The 17,981-nt window shown below is 37.2% G+C and overlaps 1 protein-coding gene across 18 annotated transcripts in view; it reads right to left on the bottom strand.

Moving 5' to 3' along the window:
• The window catches only part of LOC136786400 (protein FAM210B, mitochondrial-like), a 324,869-nt gene that overhangs the window by 15,032 nt on the left and 291,856 nt on the right, over positions 1-17,981 (bottom strand). The window contains exon 1 of one of the 18 annotated variants that reach the window (XR_010824972.1): positions 12,120-14,040. The exons of the other annotated variants lie outside the window; for them this stretch is intronic. The gene's annotated coding sequence lies outside the window, so the exon portion shown is untranslated. Of the gene's footprint in view, positions 1-12,119; positions 14,041-17,981 lie in introns of those variants that run through there. 18 annotated transcript variants of the gene reach the window in all.

Genomic DNA, 17,981 nt, shown 5'->3' with positions numbered 1-17,981 from the left:
GAAAATGTGTGCAAGTCCTGTTGACTCTTGGGAGCCAGCCTGGTTCTGGCTGTAGCAGTATTGCTGTCCAGTGTCCTTTATGCAGGATATAATCATAAAGGGGCCAATTTTGACACCCTTTGTGATAGTTTGACATGAGGCGGTTTAGGGATATGGATCTGATTAGTTTCAAATCATTCCTTGCTGGACAACTCTCAGTGGTATTTTAGCCAAAGCATGCGAACCAAATTTAGGCTAAAAGCTGATCAGTTATTTGAGCATTTCTCTACCTAATTTAATGCATCTTGACTCCGTCATGGAGTCCCTGGCACAGGTATAACTGCCTGCTAGTGCAGTTGGAGTAGCAGATTTTACTGAGTATGGATAATAGAACGAGTCCCCTAACAAAACTCATTCTTGGAAGAGCAACATATACAGTTTATGGCATCCAATCATGGAAATGAAACAATAAAACCGGAACAGTGTGACTCAGGTGACCCATTACAACAGCTCAAGCATAAGATCATACATAATGAACACTGAATTTGTAAGTAACCCACTGGCTCAGTCTGGCTCATACAGAATTTTTCACTGAATAAATATAAATAATGCGAGACATTTTTATGTACAGGGCAAATAAAGCAAACCAATAAATTGTTTGTTTGGAATTGTTTGGCTTCTCTAACACTAAGCAGTTGTAGGCAAGAAAAGGACTCAATGGACTCATGGCTTGACAAATGAAAAAGTATATATTCTGCACATAGTAAAAAAAAGTTGAACCATAAAAACCCTGGGACGCCCACCCACACACACTTTGCTTCATAAGGAATCTTGAGAAGGCCACTAAGAAAAAGGTTGAAATAAAACAGAGTACTATGATTCTCTGCCGTGCACTAAGAAATTAGTAGCTTTTGTAGCAGCTCTCAAGTCTATTTCTCCCTGCATGGCTTTGGCTTCAGAATCTTTCTGACTTCATAAAAATGAAAAATTACATAATTCCCCTGTGTTTGGGATCTATACACCACCTTAAGGTGAATAATTTCAACATAGCATACTAAATTGAGGCCTGATGTTCAAGAATTATGTTTCTCCCCATAAATTCTATCCCATAAGTTTTACAATAAGTATAATCTTATATTCTTCGGAACACACATTATGGTGTCTGGATAAGATACAGATACACTGATAGGGTTTTTGGAGTTATTAAAACACAATTGCTCAGCATGAAAAGTACTCATCTAGACCAAAGAGCAAGCCCAAGTTCTGGACTTAGCATTCTACTTACATATTGTTGTCATATGTGGAGAGCTCAGACTTTGTGTCTTTATCTATGTTAACCTCTTTCCACAAGATCTTCTTCTATTAACATTTCTTTTTCATGTAATGTTATACAACAACCCTTACAGTAAACACTTATTTAAATGTTATTATTTAATATAATTTATGAGAAATATTGATACTTTCATATAGGTTTAATCTGATTTTCAGACCAAATATAAGGGAGAACTTCAAGGAAGTTTAAACCCCCAGGCACTAATCTTTACGACCTTCAACAGAAGTTGCAGAAACATTAAAAATGCAGTCACATCCTAGTGGGTTTTCTCTCTTTTTTTAAAGACCAATCAGGTCTCCTAAACATTTATGAACTAAAGAAATAGTTCCAGTATTTCCAGAAAGCATAGAAGCCAGCACGTGTAAAGAAAAATAATGTAAATAGCTGCTTCAGTATTTCTGTGAAAGTCATACAGTCCTGGCTATGTAGAGAAGCTGACGTTTACATTATTATTCTTCAGCTATTCTGAAATTCCGGAACAGTTCCCATGGAGAGCAAATCAGGCCCAATACTCTAGAATAACATTTTAGGAAAACACTTAGGGATTTAGAGATACAGATAAAGGAAGACACTGTTTCCTGTGGATTAAAGTTCTGTTGTGGAGAAAACCTGCTAATAAAAAAATGGGTTAAAAAACCTGATACGATATTTACTTATGTATCCCTACAGAGGGAGTTAAAGGACGATTCACCTCTCACTTCTTCCTTACTCAAGGTGACTCCCAAAGACCTCAAAGAAAATTTCCCCAACGCTTGACTTGTGCTGAATGGAAGGCACCCATCTACCAAAACAACTAACTAAATATAATCCTGCTTCTCAGATTTATCCAGAATGGTTTGTATTCAAAACTTCACAAAGACTAATCTCCATCTAAATTTCAAATATATTATATTTGTTTCTTTTTCATAGGTAGACTTTATGCTGTTGAGTTCCAAACTAACTGTTCCTAACATGGATGCTACTTTGAGATTCTAAGGAAAGACCAGTGATTTCCTTATTATTTTATAATTTACCCTTGCAAAATGTTTATAGAGCAGCTGGAACATTAATCTTAGAGCTTCATTTTTACTGCCACAGGCAATTCTCAAAAAGAGAGATATGATCAGGAAATAAAAATAAACATGCTAGCTAAAGAGATGTTTATCCTATTGATTCTCTGCTTAATCCCATAAAATGCTTCCCTTCCAACACTAGCAGCCTCTCAAAAGACAGCTCAAAGTGATAGTATCTCATCTAAGGATACTTTCACACAGGGCAGCAGTAACTCCAAAAGTTAAAATCTGAGGAAATATTAGTAATGTTGCTGTACATCACAGCTGAAAATTTTAAAAAGAAAAGGTTGACAAAGCAGACATCACAAATGGGCTGGGAGAAGACATGGAGAAAAGAATAAACATGCAATTTTTTAAATGACTAGAATCAGTTGGAAAAGTTTAATTAAGTGATAGAGAAAAGAAAACGTGTCATGGCTATGTATTGATTTCCAAAAAAAGTTTTCATAGGAAGAGATTCTCTAACATTCTCCAGCCTGACACTCAGGGTATTAAATTATTTTTTTTCAAAAAACTCCTCAGGACAGCACTAGCACTAGGCCAGTCATTTTCTGTACAATAACTGAAAGACATCTTCCAACTTCTTCTCTTGCTACTCCATCCAGCCCATCAATGATTTGTCCTTCAGGGATAAAAAGGAAATCACCAAACACAGAGTCAAAATTAAAAAATAAATAAAATAAAATAAAATAAAATAAAATAAAATAAAATAAAATAAAATAAATAAAATAAAATAAAATAAAATAAAATAAAATAAAATAAAATAAAATAAAATAAAATAAAGGAAGGGTAGCAAGATCAATAAAAGAAAAGGGGTCTTAAACCATTGCTTCAAGCTCTGAGTTCACTGTTGTTTGGAGAACTGACTCTACGATGACAAAACTGCACTGCGGATGTACAGTTCCTCGTCTGAGCTGGGAGAGGGCAACGATGCGCATTGTCCTGGCAAGGCAGCATCTCGCTGCACCAAGTTCTTGTTCTCCACACTGAGACAGTGAGTCATCAAAACTTAAGTCAATTAGGACTTGAGGAGACATAAACAAACATTTATTGTATGAGTATTCAGATTTTGGAAATAATAGTGAAATTAGTATACTACCATTTCACTAAGTAAATGAGAGTTTACAAGGAAGAAGTGCGTGTTTTCCATTACGGGATGTGTGTGTTAGAGCTCAGAAGTTTGTAAATTACAGGTAAAAGGTTGTTTTAGCAACAATGCTTCTATGATTTCAGTGAAATCAAACTATTCTAGGACCTTTCAGAGTCAGTGTTGTGGTGGGTGGCTATGGGAGCAGTGCATATTTCATGGTTTTCATGGTTTCAGGACAGAAATAATATGCATAAAGAGTTTAGTTGCAGAATTGTCTTCCTGAGAAGGTATCTCTAGTGTTTATCAGATATGCAAATACAATTAGCTATACGAATTCTTGTACAGTACTTGCATTAATGTGTGTTAAATTGATAGCTTAACTCCTGCTACACAATTTCTAACTTTTATAATTTCTACCTGACAGTTTAGAAGAAAACTCATTAAAGAACAAATATTTGCTGGTCAGTCTTTATCTTTACGTATTAGTCAATGGTGCAATTGCACGAGAATACTTTCTAGCGAGTTCACGGGCTGCTGCTATTACCAGCACATATACATACACTAGGTGAAATTGCCACAGGAAAAGTAAGGTTGGCTTTTTATGCAGAAGAGGGGAAGGACCAGATTCAATGGTAATCAGTACATTCAGGAGTTTTATTTTGGGGAAATTGCTTTCCCCAGAGGAACTGTCTTACTCTGCCCAAACAACATCTAAAATACATGTGCTTTTGGTATCTAAGCATTTGAAGGTCAGACCTGAAATTAATCTTAAAACAGTGACAGAGCAGAGAGAGAAAACAAAAACCACTTTCCTTTCTCTTTTCTTCATGTACAGTCAAGCTGTTTTCACCAGCAGTTCTCTCCATCATGTCAGTGGGCACTGAGCACACCAGCTGGTATAACACAGCCTCAGAGATCTTTCTCTACTGAAGGTGGGAAAGTATGTTCATACTGCAGCAGTGGTACTGAAATATAATTCACCAGAAAAGATACATTTCATTCTGAGTTGTTCCTTCAAGTGGAATCTGAAAACACCATATTGGGCTGAGGCTGTAAGACAGCTGCTTAGTACCCGCTACAGTACCGAGCAGTTTGTGATTGATTTACTTCCTCTTATTTATCAGTACGGAAGGCATATTTCTTTCAAGTGTGATGCAAGTAAAAACTGTTATTTTAAGTAACAGGCACATTAAAAACGCATATGATTACAGAACTTAATATTATATTTTTCTCAGCCTCATTATTTTTCTTAGCCTTTATTGATTCCTAGAGATATCCCTATTATCTCAGGAAATACTGAATCTTCCAACCAGGCTGAAAATGTTGAGGCATGGCCTGTTATTCCTACATGTCTTTCTCCCTTTGGTCGGTTCTCCCAGGATCAGCCATTCCTGGGACTATAGAATAACCTAGTGCGTTTTTGCCTTTTTGCTTTTTCTATGTGTAAATATCAATTTGTTTTCCAGACCGACAGACACTGATACAGTAAGTCATAGACATGAATAAACTATGAAACATAACATTATGGTTTAACTTTAGGGTCTTTACAAGACTTTCAAAAGATCTTCTTTCTCAAAAAAAAAAAAAAAGAGAGAATTTATTCTTTCACATAAACCATATATGATTTTGGTTGAAGTAAGAAGGAAACAATACCTTCATGACATGTTAATATGTAGGCATGTATCCTAAGATGAAAAAATAGGAGAGCACTGAGATCACTGAAAAGTACATGATATGAAATAGAAAGATGAAGGATCCCAAACCAAGAAACACATAGTTTGAACTAACTGTACTTAAAGGGCCAGATTTTGACAATTCTATTGATTGCAAATGCTAAATTAAACGCTACATACAAATTTGCCTGGAAAGGATCTGGATCTCTACAAGTCTGTCAGGTTCCTGCCAGCAATGCAGATGGAAAACAATCTCATGCAATAGGGTTTTAAAAAGAAATGAAAATACTTCTATTTCAGAATGAGAGAGGACTGAGTAATCTACAATTAGTCCAAGTTAAGGTATTTTTCCCCCTTAGGGCAATTCTTGATAAGTATGTTTTCAACAGTAATCCCAGTCAGATTGATTTTATTTATACAGAGACATGAATTTAGATGAGCCTCTCAGGCTACAGAGAATGCTGAGTTGAACAGCAACAAGAAGTTCTGATCAATTTTTCCAGCATCAGATGCAAATTGATGACTTTTTTAGAAAAGCTGTATTTAAAGACTTCTATTTGAAAGACTGTATTTGCTGGAAAGTTTCTGTAACATGAAGATCTACAGCTGTACCTTTCATTTAGCTATCTGAAAATTTTATGTGATCTAGATAGGCAGGTTTTTCATTTTGCCTTCCCAAACCAGCTGTTTCCTCATGACAGGTGTGGGAGGTACACTGAATGTTGTTTCACATGTGAACAGCAGAGTATAAGCAGATTTAACTTTTAAAAAAGCACCTATTTATGAACCTTGATAGCAGGCAATGTAGTTTTCAAGATTTTAATGATTTCAGTAAACTAACCATCAGCTCACAAAACAGATGGCAGTATTACTGCCCACCAGATTTAAAAATATCCCAAGAGAATTGAAAACCCACAGCAAGTCTTCTGTAATTAATCCAGTAACTAAAGATTGTACTCTGGGTGTTAATTAACAGCCTCACTTTGAATTAGCTGTTAAATAAAAAAGAAATAAAAAAGAAAGAAAGAGAAGAAAATGGAGGTGTTTGCTTTTTTTTTTTTCTTCTTGTTCATAAGGAACTTAGCATGAAGAGTCTCAAAAGAAATCTGTATTTCTTTTCACCTTCTTATCCTGCTAAGTGTTTGTAATTATTAATGAGCTCAATAAATCCTCATCATTACTTTCTATTGTGACTTCTGTGGGTATTAGGCAAAGATTTAGACATAGTAAGACTTAATAAGCCTATCAGAAACTGATTTACAAATTTAAAGGTACATTCCAACAAATGTTTCCTCTGAAATGCATAAGGAACATTTTTTCTGGATTATTATAGTGACTTAATTGTATCCATTCCTAATTAGTATGGAATAAATGAGATCAGTATTTGGCTCACTGGCTTTATTAAATTGTAAATTGATCATTAAATATAAATAACATTTTATTTTTTTTATACAAGTATATGTCTTCTCTAATGGAAAATAGTTGCTTCAAGATATTCTCCTAAGCAGATAAATATTGTTCTCCTCTCCTGATTAATTAATATCTTATTGGCTGTTAGAAGAGGTAGTGCTAAGTCTATGGTGGTCCATCAATCTTTTAAATAAACCAGTGAAGCCAAAGGAAAAATCCGCCATTCTCACGATCAGATCATAGCCCTGGATCAGGCTCATGAAGCAACTTCAAAGCTCAAACATTATCATCATACTATATGAATTACACTATTTTTTTAATCTAATGAAAAATGAATGCCCAGGTAGGTATAACAAGAAGTGGATTTGTTCAGAATGCTGAATTTATAATAATAAGTATAGTGCTGATCAATGAAAGACTCTGAAATCTTCTATGAATGCATTCTGTGTTCATAACTATCAGCAGTATTAGCAGACAGCATCCTGTTGTGAGTGCTCCCCATGCTTTCAAATAGTCTAACAAGAATTGAAAGAGATAATGAGAAATACAGAGACTTGCAGGCACAGTCAGATCTGAAATGCTTTTTGTAGTTCTGTTTGGAATTTCAAATGCTTTTTATGTGTTTGAAGAAATCTGTAGAAGATGATTTTTCATTTATTTTATAATCTTAAGGAACTACACGGTTCAGTTCATTGCATTCTCTGCATCCTTTGTTGGACTTTAACACCTGGTTTATTTTACCCAGATTCTAGATGTACAATCTGAACTGTTGTTCTTAATTAGATCATACTCCATTAAATTTAACATTTGAAATATTCATCTTTACCTGAAGAGTCATAAAAATCATGATTGTAAAATTATGGGTGTGAAGTCCAAAGACTGTTGAACATCTGCAGACTGAGCAGGAAAGAGAGACCCATGCAATCATTCATCTTGGTTTTCCGTTTTACGTTTTTTTAGAATGAATGTCAAGTACAAGAAAAATCAAAACACTTTAAAGTTTTTTACAATGAGAATTTAACACCCAGTCCCTGGAAATGCTGATCTTGAAAAATCTTGATTTCTACCTTAGGCAAATACTATACAAGAATTGTCATTAATCTATAATGTCAGTGCACTTAAATAAATGTCTGTATACATGGAAAGACAGACAGAAGTAATTCAATTAAATAGAGATGTACTGATAAGAAAAGAGTATCAAGAAGAATCGAAGAAGAGTCTATAATCTACTGAGATTACAGTGGATGGAGAAGTTGGATTTCCTGCTGTAGTATGCTTTGGAATTTAAGGTACATATTTGAAGGCTATCTGTGTAAGTGGATGCAATATTTAGTGTAGTTGTCACAGCCAAAGTCGGTGCTAGGGAATGATAAAACAAGCATGGAGTGGCATTCTTTTCTACTGTTAAGGATTCTATAAATGAAGAATATTTAGTTTTGCTACTGCTTCAATATGAAAAGATACTAATAATACAAAGTCATATTTTATATTTACAAATATTTTTCCTTAAAAAAAACAACAACTTTCACAGTGCTGTACAGCTCCTGTTGCTATAGTTAATGCTTTTATTCAATGCATTGGGGAAACAAAAACAACAACAACAAAAAAACTAAATTCAAATATTTCTCCAAATTTGGACATATATGTGGCATAAAGTAAATTTCTGCCTGTTTTTACATATTTCTATTTTTCCAGATTTAATAAATCAGAAAGATTTGGGTAAATATGTGAGCAGTTGGGAGACTATCTGACAATTGAATAGCTCTCTCTAAAATTTCATAATTCTTCCTCAGTTTGAAGACAATCATAAAAAAATGGCTCTGGAAGGTACTTTGGGAAGCTGTTTCATCGGCCCTCCCACTGCAAAACCTGCTAACTCTGATCGTTGCATCCTTCAAGGGTGAGTTATTTTCAACAGATGTAGGTCACTTAATCCTAGTTCCCTTTCCTGAAGTATTGAAAATGTTAAGGAAATCGTCAAGAAGAATACTTCTTGCTTCCTACACAGAAAGCTTTGAAAATTTGTCCAAATTCAGAAAAGTTCTAACTACTTCTTCTTACCCTGGACACTACAGAGTCCAAAACAAAGAACAATTTTTCATACAAACCATTAAAATACCATAATCTCAAGTGAAAACTTCTGTGCCTTTTGATAAATGATACCGAGGTTTGGTCTTTTGTTTTTTATTTATTTATTTATTTATTTTTTAAGATGAGATGTTGAAAGCATATTTTGCTCTATGGTTTTCCTGCAATTGAGGCCATTCATTATTTTAATGTCAGTAAGCAGCAGCATGACATTTCTACATATTTTGTCCAGTCTGTTTAAAAAAACCTTGCAAAAAAACTATAATCTAATTTTATACCAAGATGAAGTGTTTTATACCAAGATGATTTCATTGTATTATCTTTATTGCAGAGCAGAAAAAAAAATCCTTAGGCTTTGATCAAAAAAAAAAAAAAAAGTCTGTAGACGAAGATAGTTGGACATTTTCATTGATTTTACTGTAGGCAGGGAAAAGATGGTCCAAAACAGAGGGAAAAGAGAAAGGGAAGTACTGAAAAGGTGTGTACGTGATCAAAGCAAAAGGGAAAAAAGAATAATTAAAAATATGTTTTGCAGATATGGAAAGAGAATATCGCATTGACAATTTAGCCTCAACCCTTTCCAGTGCTTGGCCTACAGGGACATTAAAATTGTAAAGTACTAATGCCACTGGCTAAGGTGTAAACAAATCGTAGAATATTCTCTGTTTAAGAGCCAAACACTCACATTTTATGCAACTGGAAGCTGAACATGAACTGACTAAAAGCCTTCCACAATGAAACGTGCATGATCTAGATGAAAGAGGAGAATAGGCCCTCCCTGGTGAAAAGCATTAATATTAAGCTATGGATGACTCAGCCTAAACCTGACTGGCAAGAGCAAAGAAGGACATACCACAGCAAAAGTATTAACAGAGCATTCCAAAAGTAAAGATAAGGCCAAGCCATCATATGAACTGAAGGTCTCTCCTTCTGTGGGAAAGAAAACTTGTACCAAACTACAGCAAAGACCTATCTGACCCCTACCATTCCTTTCTGTTTGCACAGATTTAGTGCAAGATATTTTTATTTTTTTTTAATTATTGCTAGAAGTGGCATCATCTTTAGGTCTTGGTTATCTATAATGAAACTGTTTTATTTGAGTTTTCTCACCTTTCCTCCATGGTTCCCTTCTCAATTAGGTACAGGCTTCCCAGTAAGATTTTTTCTTTGCAGAACTTGCAAAGAGCAATTCAGTTGCAAAGAATTTTAAAATATTTAATAAGATCAACATAGAAATCAATCTTTACAGTGGGTTCATTTTTTGCAATAAAGCATTTCCAAACAATTTGAGTTAAAGCACTATTTTGTGTCAGTGGCATAAGAAAAACTTTGAAATTTCTGACAGACTGTTCTTTTTCAGAAAAAAAAATAATCTAATAACAGAAAAAGTATTAGCTATCATTTGTTCAGCAGGGTCTAACAGGAAAAATAAATTCCTTTGATTTTACCTAAGACAAAGCCCTGTGATTTATGTTTTCTTGTAGTGCAGGCCTTTGTTGGTTTTGGACCAGAAGAGAATTTTTCTCTAAGCAGCTACAAGATGAGACAGATTATGACATACCGGTTTGATACGGGACAAGAAAAGGGCAAATTTAGCAATTCAAGTTGGTTTTAACTTTCCAATAACAAATCAGCGTTGTAAGCCAGGCAGTCAAAACCTTGAGAGGTAAAGCACAAAATGTAACCACAGCCATTCTCCTCATATATATGCAGGGAAAGAAATCTTTTAGGAAGGAAAGGTAGCTTGCCCCTTTATCGAACTTCACACATTTCTGCATGGCTGTGAAAAATGCTTCTCTCTGTCTGATATCTTTTAAAGCTCTTAGTAAGTCTATAACGTGCTTTTGTTCTCCTCAACTAATGCCTAATCCTCTTCTGGAAAGCAAAGATAATCAATCTGTTTTTCTCAGCCAGCAATAGGAGACAGTGCTCTTTAGTCACAGCATCCATCTTCTCCTCCAGAGAGTATGAGCTGTCTAATTATTGGGGTCCACTGAAGTCAACCAACAATGATAATTTACATCAGTTGAGTATTGTCCTATTATTTTATATTATAATACAGCAGTGAACCAGGAATCAGTCTAGCTATGTTGGGTGGGTAAGTACATAGACGGAAACATGCGTTGCTAGATGAAAGTCATACCTTTGATGTACATGATTTTGCTTAATGAAGAACCATTATGTATTTACTACATACACAAAGGAATGTGTGAAAGGGAAAAACATGAAAAACCGAAGGGAAAGGATGGAAACTTTTGCATTGACAATTGCACAGTGAAATTCAGCTATCTGCAAAGCTTTTAGCTAACAGTGCCCATTTATATATTTAACTCCAGGAACTAATCCCTCAAAGTCCAGCATTATCATTATTGCAGCATATACCCTAAACATGTGCTTCCAACAATTGTTTTAAGTCCTCCCTGTGGGCTGGAGAAACAGTCACCAAAACAGCAAGAGCAGATAATTATCCAAGACTGAGCAAGAGAGTTCCTTGTGATGATTAACTGGTAGGAATGATAACCAGGAGCAATCATGTAGCAGAAAGTACTGATCAAATCATAGGAGGCCTGTACAAAAGAAAAAAAAAAAATAAATCACTGCTGATTGGACAGCAGAAGCAGCAGACAATAGGGATGATTATATTGATGGTGGAAGACATGGGGCTGCAAGAATAGCAGCTCACACATCAGAATCTTTGACTAGCAGAAGCTGTGAGAATAAAAATAGATGCTAAGGAGCAGCTGATAAGAAATCAGAAAGAAAATAGGAATTCATTGGAGAAATGAAGTGTGATCAGGGCATACTGAAATTAAATACAAGAAAGGCAAAAAGGAGTGAGAGGAAGATACCCAGATACTTGGAACAACCTGAAAATAGAGTATTAACGGGATGACATATGAAATATATAATCAAACAACCGGAAGATCTGTGCAAAAGAACTGGTCCTACAGTTACTGAGCCAGACAATAGGATTAGACCATGGCAGGCTATCTTGGCAAAATCAGCTGATCAGACAGCTGGAACTTGGAAACAGGAGGCCATGCAGCTGCTCGCTTAGACAGTAACAACTCAGCAAATGTAACGATGGGGCAGCTGCAGTATTAGGCAACATTGAAATTAGGCAGCAAGAAATGATGTGAGAGCCCCAAGACCAGGCAATAGGAATAGAAAACACCATATCATAAACAGAATAGGAAAGAAAGCAATTGATTATAAAAATAACAGGATCTGACAGCAGCAGGGCTGGATCAGACAGCAGGAGTAGCTGACTGGCCAGGGAAGGGAATCAGACAGCATATGCAGCCCATCAGGCAGGAGAAGGATCCAAAACCAAGCACAGTTCTTTGGCAAGAAGGACAATAACCCCATAGAAGCAATTACTCCAATTTGACAAGGCGAGTGGATTCTCCTGCACTAAAAATGCTCTAGAAATGCATGGAACCATGTAGCAGAGCAATCATCATCATTTAGTGTTAAGCAGCACCAATACCGACCCCTGTCTGGAGCCTGTGGCACTTTCTTCTGCCATGGTCCATGGTCCCTTCCTCCAACGGGTAACGGGAGTGTGAAGGGAAGGGGCTGGATCTGTGGGTTCACACGCTATAACGTGACGACTGTAATCATTTACCAAGGCAAGGTCTCTGACATTTTCTCTCACTGCTGTTTTGAGCTCCACTGATCTGAGAGGATTATGAGTAATGATTAAATCCAGCAGCCTCTTTTTCTCTGTACAAAGCACCAGAAATTGTCTTTTGTATCTTTTTCCTGCACTTGGGAAAGTTCTGTTTTAAGCTGCAGCATAGTCAAGTCCTCAATAAAATATTAGCAAGGCATTGAGGAAACAGAGTAGATTATAGGTCAGTGTCTTTAGATATCATTTGACCTACTGCACTAACAGAGCATATGACATTGAAAAAGAAATAGCACCAATACATCATTGATCCCTTAAGCATATACGACTGCTATTAATTTCATCTTTCATCAGCTTACTCCCCCTGTACTGTTGCCAATTCCTGATGATTGTTGCCATTCCTATAAATCACTGGAATGCCAGGAAACATTACAAAAATCATAGAGAGGTGAAAAAGCATTTTTCACTCTCTCCTCCACTCCCCCTTCTGCCTTCCTCCACAGAAGCCATAGAGTTATGCCTGTGTTGAGGATTTCTCAGTCCTTTTTATTTAATCTTTGAAGGTCTGTAACAACATAACCAGCCAAATCCTGCAAGACAGTGGTTAGGAAGTTTTGCAGACCATTTTAGTTAATTTAACAAAAGCTGGTGTGGCTAGCACCATTGCTGCATCTCAGCACCATTTCTTGTTGCACTGATCTTATAGTAGCCATACTGACCTTTATGACCATTTTCTTTGTAGTGATTTTGATGACTTGGTTGATCACAATGATTTGAAATCAAGTTAACCTATTATATCTGCTTACGAAACCTTATCACTGATTTTGGTTGCTCCTGCTCTCTGTCTCCCCTATTTCTTTTCTCTGAAAGATGTGTCCCCTCCCCTCCAAAACAGTCCTACATGTCTGACCAGCAGCAGAAAGCGCATAGAATCAACTGCACTAAAATTTTCATGAGGTTTCTCAGCCCTCTGCCTGTTCACGTTCTTGACGATAAAAGTATTAATTTGTATGGCAAGCAGAGAGTCTTCCCTGGTCTCTCCTCTTACTCTACCAATAAACAAGAAAGTGTGTCTGAGATCTTCAGGTTCCTCCATGTAGATACACATCTTGCCACCAGAGATAACCCAGGATCTCATTCAGGTGCTGATGCTCTCTCATCAGCTGTTCTTACTCAATATGTCTGATCTGAATATAATTTTGCTGTTAACCTGGGCCAGGGAAGGTTGCCTGAGGTTATAGCAAAAGCACAGGAGCAGCTTTTAGTCGTGCTGACAGTCTGCCTACTTTGGCGTGTGACTGGAGAATAAGTAACAGAGTTAATGTTAGTTCTCAAATGTCTTCCCGTATCTGCTGCTGTGGCATATGCATGGTGTCTGCCTTCTCCTTGGTCTGCACTGAGACCATTCAAGGCTTATCTATGGTGATCAATACTTACAGCTTTATTGCATTTCCCATCCCCCCCCAAAAAAATGACACAGCACTTGACCGGATAGCCTGGCCTTGCAACCCATCACATGGGTTTAATTAGCACTCCGAGCCTGGCTGCTCTGACTGAAGTAGCACTGTCTGACTAAGAATACTACGAATACCAAGAGAAGATCTATAATTACAGTCTGAGGTAGAAAAAAGGCTTTTTGGCTTAACTACATGGTGCTGCGCGCCATCTAGGTCCTACAGCGTACAGTGCAGATCCCTGAAGTTGCTTCTGTTTTTCTGAACAAAACTTGACACCCTGGATGAGATGCGTGGGAAGAATGTAAATTTTAGTGATGTTCCTTTAGTAAGAATTATGTCTGCTAAGTGGCAAGTCACCAGCTGCAGCATGTTATCACTTCTTCAGCTCCATTCACAGACCAGCCTGACCGCATGGTCTGCAGCGTTGAATTTGGAACAGGAAAGAAGTCATGGTACAGCTCCAAAAATGTGAGAAAGCCCTGCTGGGTGTGTGAGAGAAGCTATTGTGCAGCGTCTGATTTGAGAGACTTGCTGTCACATTTTTGAGGCCAACCTTGCAATATACAGCTATACTGTGAGTACTGAAGTACTATAGGGAGAAGCATACAGAATGTGCTGAAGACTTCTAGCACTAAAGCATTTTTTTTCTGCCATCGTTATTGCAAAGAAAGTAGGTGGCTGCATCAAAGTCTGTGTTCTTCCTAATCTGTAGGGCACTATTCTCTCTGCAGCTTTAATAATAGCTAAATAGCTTTTAATAATAAATAAATAATAAATAGCTTTTAATAATAGCTAAAGTAAATTAAGTATAACTGTAACAGCTGGCTAAATATAGGATAATCTCTGAGACAAAGAGATTTGAATCTATATTCAATATAGATATAGGGGAAGGAAGTGAATCCCAATATTTCCTCCTGATAAGTGTTATGCGGAGGAGGACTGTCTCCACAGAGCTCCCTTTCCAAGCTGTATTTAAAAGGACAGGGTGCAACTGGTTTTAAAAACTGGTGAAGTTAATGACAGGCCCAGGCCAACCCTTCCCATTTGCAGGGTGGTTTCACAGCCTGTCCCCAGTCACTCTCACCAGCCTCCAAAGTTCAAAATGACAGAGCAGTCCCAAATGGTATTTTCTCCTTGCAGCTCAGAGAAAAGTACTCATGACAGGGTGAGGAATGGATTGGAGCAGTACCTTTGAACCCAGCCTTTCCCTGCAGCTGGCTGTGCTGGGAATCGGAGGAGCCAAAGCCTTGAGGGGCAGCTAACAAGCCCTCCTCCTTGTAACAAGCTCCCCCAAAAGATTTGTGAACTGTTCTCCAAGCTGGTTTTAGGTAGTGCCCCAGTCAACACGTTGGGGTTTGGGCTTAGCAGTCAGGAGTGAATATTGTGTGTAGGGAAACAGGAATGTGCACAACACGAAGCCAGGATTTAGGTCTACTGCAGAACTCAGTGTCACCGTGTTCAGGGCCCCTTTTCAGTTTGGGCCTAAATTTATCTTCAAACATAGTCCTTTTTCAAGTGTGTAGTTATTTATACAGACAGTATATCCTGCCTTTATTTCTTACATGTATTAACATGTAATTTATCTGATTACCCATAATTACAAAATGTGCAGACAATCCAAGTGTAATGTGGTGTCCACTTCCAGGTTTACAAAAACACCTGCAAGTTGTGCAGCAACCTTAGGGACATGGCCCTCAACCCTTGGCTTCCTAAATGTTTACAAGTACTTCTGGGAAAATAAGATGGGACTTGCTCTCTGTGTGTTAGGCTTCCAGAAGAGAAGCGCTGCAGGCTCTGCCGGCTCTGGCCCTGGGGTCAGGGCACTACCCTGCAGCCCAGCAGCAGGAATCACGCCCGCGCTGCACCATTACTGCTTGCTGTCTGGCAGCGTAGCAAGCCAACTGGCCACTGTATGAGCTGAGCTGTACACGCAGGCTCTTCTCTTTCACCTCCTTCTACAGCACAGTTTGACTACATAAAAGCATCCTTAAAAAAAAAAAAAAAAAAAAAAAAAGTGGTGGGTCTGGAAGGAAAACACTGCCAATTCTGGCCAAAGTCCCTTCTACTTGGCACCCTTTGGGAACTCAGCAGTGACCTGATCCTATGACTTATCATAAGCCAAAATTTTTAAATCCTCCTTAATTTTGGCTGTCACCAATGCAGCCTTTATGTCGCATTTATCAAATAAACTGATGTGTGTACATAAAGAAGAAAGCTATTTTTGGCTAAATAAGTAGTTTTTGGTTTCAAAGTTAATTGGTATTTCTAAATAGCAGCCACCTAGATATCATCTTTAAACATCCCTTTAACATCCTTTAACCATCAGTGTAGTGAAACTTAGGGCAAGAAATAACATCTTTTTCAACTATGCATTGCCTTGTAGTTCTTTGCAGAAAAAAATACTTTTGCAGTATGTAGCTACAAAGCAGCTATTTAACAATGAAAGGTATGATATCTTACAGCTGAAGCACATAAGGGCTTTATGATGGTATGGCTCCTCCTAGCACATGGAAGCAGGGGTATAACCAGTCACCCTTAGGCACATATCTCATGCGTTACTGTCTACGGGATTGAAGAAGTCCCCTGCTTATATTGTACCGTGTATAGTATAATTTGAAAACACTTATTATGATTAATTTGTTGATATGCATTAGTTTGTATTTGCTTCCCTTTTTGGTCTTTAAATATTGTTTTCAGTAAATGGTACTCTAGAAAATACATTGATAAGCACTAGGGATAGAAGTAGGAAACATATTTCCTTATATTGTTTCTTATGTCACATTCAGACCATCATTTCTCTGTATCTCCATCTCAGAAGATTTCATAGCCTGTGAAGGCAGGCTCAAGGAATAACATTTCCTGACTACTGAGTCCCTTCTGCCTCTGCCTCTTTCTGCTCGCTCTTTCCACAGAGACTTAGCAGACTGGTAGATGAAGCTGTAAGTGAAAATAACATACATATAGCCTACAGTAAAGACTGCCAATGTTGAACAGCTCCCAGAAGTTCTCAAAGTCTTGCACTGGCCCCATTGTACAGGACTGTATTGATTTCTGTCACATTCAGACACATCACAACACATTAATTCAGTCTCGCCAGATATAAAACATGGTCCAAATTCTCTTTTAAAATATACTTATAACAGACTTAGCCTAATTACAGTAAATTATATATACTTAAATGAACTATTTGGTCAACCTACACTTTCCTAAAACATACATACAGGGAATAGCATAGTAATATTTAAAATCTTACGACTGCAATGAGATCAATAAATTATGACATTTAACAGAGTTTTCCCATATTTTTTTCCTGAATAAAGAATTAATAAGTAGATGGTGCTTTTAGATGCTCTTTAGTTTTATACAGCGTGACCTCCATGGTATATTTCACACTACTGACAGTGCCACAAGAAAAGCAAGAGTAGACAAGAACATTGTTCAATATTGCCGGATGATCACAGCCACTGAAACCTTGACTTGTTCAAATCCTGAGTGGATTTGACACATGTCAAGATTGTTATGATGAAGTATTTTCTCATTCACATTCTTCTGCTTTCAAAACAAACAAAAAATATATATTTTTTTAAAGTAAAAAATTTCTGAAACATGGAGCACATTAAAGCAAGTTTAGATACTTGAAGAAGTCATGAACTTTCAAACCACTGCAGATATTCATGGTGAAAAAGCACTTACTGCTAAACCACGTAAAATCCTTCACAGTATAAAGCTTCAAAGCACTGTAAATTCTTCAGGCAGAATATGGATATATCGAACTTTTGCGTGACCTAGGGCCAACTCTTCAGCCAGTCCAACTCACAGTTGATTCATTATCTTCAGTGAAACGCTGCTGATCCACACTTCCATTACTGACCCATAAACTTTTAATACACCTTAGCTGATGAGTGCTGATTCTGCTTCTAAAACTATTTTCATAGTATTATTCCATTTACTCTTTTGGAACTCATTTGCTCCAATGTGAGAGAGATCCAAATCTGGGCCTTAATGCAGCCTAAGCACTTAAACCACCTTACAGTAAAGAGTATGTACTTGCAAGAAAAGTGTGAAAAATGATAGCTGCTCTAAAGAATAAATCCCAGTACTGTGCCTAATAAAGAACAGTCTACCAGCAGACCTGAGCCTGCTTATAAATCCACAATTACTGTCATTCTTAGCTGCAGCTGCCTCTGCCAGCCACGAAAAGGAGCCTGGTGTGTGTGCCCACACTGGCATCCCAGGTCCCACTGTGATACAACCCATATACAGCTCAG

This window comes from Anser cygnoides, chromosome 14 (assembly GCF_040182565.1).
Source record: "Anser cygnoides isolate HZ-2024a breed goose chromosome 14, Taihu_goose_T2T_genome, whole genome shotgun sequence".
NCBI lineage: Eukaryota > Metazoa > Chordata > Aves > Anseriformes > Anatidae > Anser > Anser cygnoides.
This window is presented reverse-complemented; position numbering and strand designations above follow the sequence as displayed.